Below are 9,250 nucleotides of genomic sequence, written 5' to 3' on the forward strand. Positions count from 1 at the left end.
AAAATAAGTCCAGAAGGAAGTTTTAAATGATAACTCCCAATAGCAAGTGCAGCAACTTTTGCTCCATTCCCTACTCGAAGTGTTACTTCTCCTGGATCTAGCTTCCTACTTCCTTTCAAGCCCTGCACGTCATTAACGATATGAGCACCACAACCGGTATCGAATACCCAAGTGGAAGATGAAGTAAGATTAATCTCTACAACAAAAACATCAAGTAACTCCTTACCTTCTGTTTTCACTGGTGTGTAATGAGGACACCCTGGTGTATGGGCTTGCCATCCACCACAAAAGAAGCACTGGCAATCTCTCCTTATCAGGTACTCCTCAGCATGGTTAAGTAAGATGTTGATCAAATTTGCGGATGATCCCTCATCATTATGAGAGAGTCTTACAATGTCAAAACCAGCATGGAGCGAGAACAAGATAATGTCACGCGCAGAATAATCATCGATCGGTTTCCCGAGGACATCCATTTGATTGATCATATCAACCTATTCATTGACATGGTTCCTCACTGAATGACCAGGTAAGAGTTTCTTTGCCATTATCTTACCATGAATCCTGTAAGTCTCATACCTTAAACTGTCAGCCCAGGAATAGTAAATCTGAGGGATCGAGTTAACGATCTCTCTTACATTTGGATCGTTGACACCTCCACTACCCAATGCGCCCATGCCACCTCTACAGATAGCACGAAGACATTGATACAAGTTGGTCACCTCATACCGTCTGAACCTATTATACCAACAGTTTGGAATAGATTCCAGTATTAGGTACTTGACCTTTTGTGCATCCAAAACTAATTTTGCATGCATTTCAGGATCCTGACCAGGAGCACACTTGTTCTCAATGGGAACATACAGACGAGCTTCAAGCTTGTAGCTTGTGAGAACATTTCTCAATTCGCCCTCCCATTGCCTGTAGTTTCTGAGATTAAGCCTTAAATTGAGTTTCATTGGTAAATCTGTGTTGTCATATAAGTTATTCATCTACAAACAAAAACCAAAAACGAGGCAAAATTCAATAATTATGTGCAAGTAATCTTAGAATTTATTGGTAACTTTAAAGAATTTTATTCATTTTTAAATTGATCCCTATTGAATAAAATGATTCTAAGATCCTTTATTTGTGCAATAATTAACCAGAGTGAGTCCCTACAATCAATAATTACATTTTCAAGGTGAGTAAACTCTTTAATGATTACAACTCTTGTAATTCTTGGTTGAATAATTAACCATCGCATGTTTAAATATTACTCTTAGCTTCAAGGTTCTAAACGATTTAGGTAACCTTGTTGAATATAACCAATTAAAAGTGTAGTTATGCGGTCCTACCCCCACTTCCCCAAGATATATTATGATGCTCTGCTGAGAGCTGACCCATCACAAATGATCAAGGTTTTCGTCGGGTTTTTAATTGGAAAAGCTACATCAATATTACTGGGATCTAGATTTATTATGTTGTGATTATATAGTGAACTCTAGCGCATCATCAAGCAACATAAATAAACCTAAACATGCATAATCTACTAATGCAATAAAACATGACATAGTATGGCCCCTTAATCCTAAGAAAACTAATAAAGCAAAATGCTCCCACTTGAACCTTCATGGATCTCATCCATCTTGCTCCATTGGGCTTTCACTTCATTGGCTTTTGGATCAACTGCAACCTGTAATTTTATTCTACTCTATCTACTACTTAAATAAAATAAAATAAATTACAAAATACTTAACGGTACGCAGACCGTATTTAGATTACAAATATACATCACGATGCGCAGATCGTATTTAGAATCTATGCGCCATACTAGTCTATACATAGCAATAAACAATATCATATATTATAAAGTGCCATATAATAAATCACTCATCATGCTTTCCTAAACTACAACATCGAATGTTCACAATAAAGGAAACATGGCTATAAATATCTCATATTTTAATTAATTAATTACTATAATTAGATAATATCATATATTATTCATGACCAACGATAAAATATCATAGATTTTAATTTAGGTATGAGATAGAATCAAATCTTATTTGTATAATGGAAGATAAATCATATTTATTTTTCATGATTATCCTAACTAATTTAGGAATTCTATCCTAATTACTAACCAATCACATATTTTAAATCAATTATTAATATCCATAAATAATCATGGGATAATCACATTATTTAATCAATTATTATCCAAATAGAATCTTTTGCTCCATAATTATCCAAAATTAACAAAAATAACAACTTTAATTTTGTTAATTATCTTTTCAAAATTTAAACTTATCCTTTTTTAAAATTTAAAATCTGATTTTATCTAAAATAAAAAAAAAATATTTTGAAAAACAGCGTCAGCCACCGTGGTGTGGCCAGCCGAAGCCAGCCACGGTGGCCGCACACCTTGCGGTGTGCGCTGCCCCTGCAGTGACGCAGGAACAGCAGCAGCAGCACACGCAACGGGGTGGTGTACTGCTGCGCTGCCCCTTTGCTGCCTGATCCAAGCCCCGCCTCTCCCTCCTAGACCACCAGCTGCAGCACCGCCGTGGCAGCGCCACCCAGCCGCGGTGGTTGCTGCTGTAATTCACCCCCTTTTTTATTTTAATTAATTAAAACAAAACAGATTTTTGTAAAAATAAATTAAACTTTATGTGGTCCAATTGATTCCAAAACTAAATCATATTCAATTTTGAAATTAGGGTTCTTGATGAAATTAATCCCCAATTTAATTTAACACTTAAATTAAATAATTTGATCATGAAAAATTCATAATTTTAACATGTAATCAAATAGATTAAATTCCTTAAACATATTACCATCGAAGTAAATCAAAAATTAAACACAAAATTTCACAAATTAGGGTTAAGATTCGAAATTTTCGAAAATTAGGGTTTAGGGTTCGAATTTTTCGAGTAATTTGGGGCAAAATTCGGATCAAATTATGGCTAATATGGAGAAAATTAAACACCTTTAATGATTCTATATTGTTAAATCACATTTAAAATAACAATTGACCAATAATTAAATATTCTCCCTCCTAATTGAATTAAAATTGTGGATTATCAAAGAATTATTACTCAATATATGTAAATGCAAGAGGCTAACTGATACCACTGTAGGAGATTATAGGTACTAAATGCGGAATTAACATGAATCATATTCACATAGCACCAAACCAAGGATCTCATGCATAACACATAAAGAAGTAAGAATTATACCTTTAAAGCGTGATTCCACGATGATCGAGCAAGAACAATGGGGAGATAAAGAACCTCAAACGGTATTCCTCTACTTGGTCCACGGGCACGGATTAAGACCTCCACTAATGCTAGTTAGTCGCGAAAGAACCCTTCTATCGACCTTCTACGGAGATGAACGAGCGATCAACTAGCCAAGAACCACCGCGCAACACCACGTGGGCCACTAGGGGTGGCCGGCCGTGGGTGAGAGGGCAGAGTGAGGGGCGTGCGTGTGAGAGAGAGAGGGTGAGGGCTTTTGGATGTTGGTTGCTTAGATTCACAATTCACTGTATGTTAATTGTGACTTAATTACCAACCCTAGGCATGACTATTATTTATAGATCATATCTCTAAATAATAGTCCAAGTTCAAATCCAAGCCCAATTCCTAATCCCACTCAAACTACACTTAGCCCAATCATGCTTATGACTAATTAATTGCTCATGAGGCCCATTAATGGGCCTCTAACTTGCTTAACCCATTACCCTTGTGTGTGACCAATATAGGATCCATTCTAAAGGGCTTTGGGCTATTTGACTAGCCCAAATATCATCTCTCATAGTCTAGGAACAGAGGATGACGCCCTAATAGAATGAACTTATTATCTCCATAATAGTGATCCTTGATTTATCTAGTAATTGCACTTATTGAAGACACAATTCCTTCAGCGAAAAGTCTTGAGACCCTAGGGGATACATCTTAGGGTCATATAACAACGTTTGGAACCATACATGACCCTTATATGTTGCCATAAATGTCCCTGGTAGGCTTGAGGTCACGATATCGGTGCAAGTTTGGAACGGGTAAATTGACTGTTTAAAGGCATATTGGATGGTTCCACCCACTCAATTGGACTCCTGGAGGGTATTAGGAACTATGGTAAACATCTTGACAGTTTTTATTTCCGGGGGAAAAAAGGTCAAAAAGTTCCAAAATTGAAGGCTATAATCCACGCTTTTTGAGGAATTTTGAGGTTACGGGGCCCGGTGGCGAAAAGTCTTGAGACCCTAGGGGATACATCTTAGGGTCATATAATGACGTTTGGTCCCATATATGACCCTTATAAGTTTCCATAAATAATAAATTGTAATTATTTGATAAATACATATATAATATAAATACAAAGAGCTTCAAATTGTAGCTAACGGAAAAGTTTACATAGAAAACAACACGGAAGTTCTTGGTAATCATAACATATCGATGCCCCATGGTCATCGTCGAGTAACCATTACAGAAGATTTAATGCCTTCTGCCCCCTTGCCATGTCCCAACGATGAATTGATCTTTGTTTGTCAAGTTAAGAAGGCTTTCACAGCTTGGCCAAATCATTTGATACTGCCCCCACAGGTAAAGGATCAAATATGCAGTCTTTTTCTACTGTGATGTTGCTACTGCATTCTGCATTCTGGTAATCTGCATTCTGCATTCTGGTAATCTGCATTCTGCATTTTGATAATTTAATAAAATTGCATATATGTGTTACTAATTTGTAGATTATGTTGGATTGTTGATTAACGTTAAGGATAGGCTTTGCCAAGATTCAATCAAGGGATATTAAGAATTTCAGATACAATAATAAAGAAAAACTTGATTAAAAACCATAATTATTTTAAAAGCAAGGGAGATTAATTTGTTTAAAACCTTAATTTGTTCGAACTAATTAGATTCTGGGAGACTTGATCATCTTGAGCAGAGAATTTCGAGTCAAGTTCTAAAATTGGTGGTTCAATTCCATCAGCTCATTCATTATATGAACATGTATATTTACCATTCTGTTTGATTTCTTTCATCTTCAATAGGACACTTTAGAGATTTACTATCTCTATTCTGTATGAAATTTGCATGCATAAACAGATTTGCAAAATCAGTCGAAACTTAGCTTAAATCGCAGTAGCTTACTTTGCTTGATTAAGTGGTTTTTAGATTCATGTGCAAGCTTTCTTCTTCTAAAGCTTATATGTGTGTTGTTATTGTGTGAAACCATATTATTAAGGTGGACAAGCAACTAGATAAGGAGTTGAATATGACCACACCATCCCCACGATCAACATCCTCCCAAGCATCAACCACTTGTAACTATGTTGTTACCGACAAGGATCGTGAGAAGGTAACATCTACTTGGATGCGTGTTATGAGAAAAAAAGCTATGGGAATGCAAAAGACGGGTAATACCATCTCCATAACTATCCCGGAAAGCGTGTTTCTTAACGAAAATGGGTTGGATGTTTCACTTGACTTTGAAGACTTGCTTGATTAGTGTTTCCAAAGGGAGGTCGGAGAATCGCAAATGAAGGTCTTCATGAAGTAAGTTTCCATATAATATAGGTTCTAATTTTAGTATTGTTGTTTTTTGGCCCATTAACTAATATTCATATGACTTTTCATGGGACAAGGCACCTAAAAGAACGTTGTCAAAAAGAAGGTGTCTCAGGAATGTATGGGTTCTGTGACTGTAATGTTCTTTCACCATTGACACCGTCAACGGATGAGCAAGTTCGATCTGACTACTTAGCCCATGTTTTTGGAACCAATGAGGGGAAAAATGTTAATCAATTATTCTTTGCTCCTTATAATGACAAGTAAGTGTAGTTTCTTTTTCTTTTTTTTTTTTTTTATAGATCTGAGTTATGTTAAATCCTCAAATTTTAACTAATCCCATTACTATGTATTTATTTTACAATATGTCTAGTCTGCATTGGACGTTAGCGGTGATTAGTCCATGGAATGGGTTGGTGTATTGGTTAGATCCACTTGGAGCAGAAAACGAAATCAACTCATTTGCACAAAAAATCATCAATGAGTATGTACTACTAAAATATTCACGTGGTTAACTTCTTGTGTTTTTTTTTATTGTCTAGTCCAAATTAATGCAACCGTGCCATCTTGAAATGATTTTGTAGGGGAATAGTTAAATTCAGCATGAAGCATCGAAAAGATATAAAGAAAATAAAAAAGAATCCAAAAATAGGGTGGAAGCAACCACGTGTAAGTCATTATTTTTAGCTAATTTCATACCTAGTAGTGTAAAATCAGATCCAAAACTGTGTTAATGATTATTTTTTTTGTATCAGTGTCCTCTACAATCTGCATACACAAAGCACTGTGGTTACTTTGTATGTCGCTATATGCTGGACATTATACAGAACAGAGTATTATGGATTTCTGAGCAGGTATTTTCAACATACATGTCATTTAAGTTGATATTTTATTTATGCATGCATATGTTAACCCCTTTGTCTGCCCCCCCCCCCCCCCCCTCTTGCATTTCCTTTGGTATTGAAGATTACTCCCATCTTGATGATTGGACTGTGTTCATCAATTAAAATTTCACTAGGCATGATAGTCTCAAAGTTGAGAACTTGAATTGCTTGCTTTATTGATGGCCTGTGATTGTAGTGAGTATAGGCACACCTCAAGTGTAGGAAATCCTTCCCCATTGATATTGCTAAATATTCAATTACAATAAGTTGCACTAGGTATTGAACTAGGCATGAAAACTTCATAAACTACCAAAATCATAAATTCAACAACAGCAACAACAAACAAACTCTCCCTTTCCCCTGATCCTCCCAGTCCTTCACTTTTCAGTACTGGTTTCCCCTCATCACTATTTTCCTCCATTTTCGCCCCTGGTTCAGTATTCTCCTCCTCTTTTTCCCTTGCTTCGTTATTTTCCTCCGGTTTCTCCCCTGAATCATCACCATCATTCTTATCCTCATTCCCATCCACATTGACATCTCCATTCTGGGAGTTTTCACTATGTTGCTTAAAATCTTCAACCCCTCCATTACAATCCATAACCTCATTAATTACATTCTGAACCAATTGAGCAGAATTCCCTTCACTCAAATTCCTATCAGTAAATTCAAGCAACTCCGAAACTATAATCGTCTTAAAACTACTAACAAACATAGAATCCTCTTCAACACGAGCGAATACTATTAACACAATTTGAGCTAAAAGAGCCTTAGCACAGATCTGATTAGTCCCTTTCCTTGATGTGTTCCTGCCATAAACAAGTAGGAATTCACCTTTAATTTTGGCCTTTTTCAACCTATAAGCTGCACCAGGTTCCTACACCTTAGCCTGCTAATAATTTTAACCTCGGTAGTATACTCTTTTTTCCCCTGTCTACCGCCCCTAGAGATTTTTTCACCGCGATCAGCATATCCAAATCCATAAGATAGCCCTTATAAACGCCTCCAAATCCTCCTTCACCCAACTTTATTCAATCATTAGAGAAATTTTGTGTGGCTGATTCAAGCTCAAAGTATGAAAACCTTCTTGGTCCAGCAGCCCTCTCGAGTTCCTCATTGAATGAGGTATCCTCTGTATATATATATATTTGAATGCTATTTGTATATAATATATTAGTAGGTTCAAGGATTATTTTTGGTGCAATTTCATAATATTGAGCAGGATATATATACAGGAATTATTTTTGGTGATTACAGGTTGGATTAAAAAAAAAAAAAAAAAAAAAAAACAGGAATCATTTGGCGCAAAAATTTAATGCAGCAGGTAGCTAGGATTTAAAAATTTGATTATTCGAAAGAAAAAATAATTATAAAAAAAAAAAATACCCATTTGAGACCGGTTATCATACATGCATGGTCTATACACAAACGCTGTATATTTTTTTTAAAAAAAGAGAGACCGCCTAACTAAGAAAGTGGTCTTAGTTATTTCAAAAAGAGAGACCGTCTAAGTAAAAAAAGCGGTCTTAGTTTGGTATACAAGAGACCGCTTTTCTGACAAAAACGGTCTATTATGCTTCTACAATTTCAAAATATCAACCGCCCAAAGAGACCATTTTTCTTAGATAATAGGTCTCTGGTATAACGACTTAAGACCGCCTCTTTACAAGCGGTCTCTTAACCAAAGAGACCACTGAGCTAGAGACCGCCTCTAAAGCAGTCTCTTCGGCCTTTTTCAACTGGTCTCTTTGGCCTTTTTTGTAGTAGTGGTGGTAGGCTTGAGGTCACGATATCGGTGCAAGTGAGGAACTGGTAAAATGACTATTTAAAGGCATATTGGACGGTTCCACCAACTATATTGGACTCTCGGAGGGTATTAGGAACCGAGGTAAACATTTCGGCAATTTTTATTTCAGGGCGAAAAAAGGTCAAAAAATTCCAAAATTGAAGGCTATAAATCCACGCTTTTTGAGGAATTTTGAGGTTACGGGGCCCGGTGGCGAAAATTCTTGAGACACTAGGGAAAACATCTTAGGGTCATATAATGACGTTTGGAACCATATATGACCCTTATATGTTTCCATGAATGTCCGTGGTGGGCTTGAGGTCACGATATCGGTGCAAGTTTGGAACAGGTAAATTTACTGTTTAAAGGCATATTGGATGGTTCCACCTACTCTATCGGACTCCCAGAGGGTGTTAGGAATCTTGGTAAACATCTCGGCAATTATTATTTCCAGGCGAAAAAAGGTCATAAAATTCCAAAATTGAAGGCTATAATCCAAGCTTTTTGAAGAATATTGAGGTTAGGGCTCGGTGTCGAAAAGTCTTGAGACTAAAGGGAATACATCTTAGGGTCATATAATGACGTTTGGAACCATATATGACCCTTATATGTTGCAATAAATGTCTTTGGTATGCTTGAGGTCACGATATCGTAGCAAGTTTGGAACAGGTAAATTGATTGTTTAAAGGCATATTGGATGGCTCCACCCACTCAATTGGACTCCAGGAGGGTATTAGGAACCATGGTAAACATCTCACCAATTTTATTTCCGGGCGAAAAAAGGTCAAAAAATTCCAATAATCCACGGTTTTTGAGGAATTTTGAGGTTACGGGGCCCGGTTGCGAAAAGTCTTGAGACCCTAGGGGATACATCTTAGGGTCATATAATCACGTTTGGAACCATATATGACCCTTATAAGTTGCCATAAATGTCCGTGGTAGGCTTGAGGTCACGATATCGGTGCAAGTTTGGGACGGGTAAATTGACTGTTTAAAGGCATATTGGATGGTTCCACCCAGTCAATTGG

General features: G+C 36.6%; 1 long non-coding RNA gene across 1 annotated transcript; it reads left to right on the plus strand.

Moving 5' to 3' along the window:
• Nucleotides 1–5,669: 5,669 nt before the first annotated feature.
• LOC145601597 (uncharacterized) lies at nucleotides 5,670–6,169 on the plus strand. Its single transcript, XR_014104424.1, has 3 exons — nucleotides 5,670–5,818; nucleotides 5,929–6,039; nucleotides 6,140–6,169. It is a non-coding gene; the product is annotated as an uncharacterized LOC145601597 (long non-coding RNA).
• The last annotated feature ends 3,081 nt before the right edge of the window (nucleotides 6,170–9,250 follow it).

This window comes from Chenopodium album, chromosome 21, assembly GCF_948465745.1.
Source record: "Chenopodium album chromosome 21, dcCheAlbu1.1, whole genome shotgun sequence".
Classification (NCBI taxonomy): Eukaryota; Viridiplantae; Streptophyta; class Magnoliopsida; order Caryophyllales; family Amaranthaceae; genus Chenopodium; species Chenopodium album.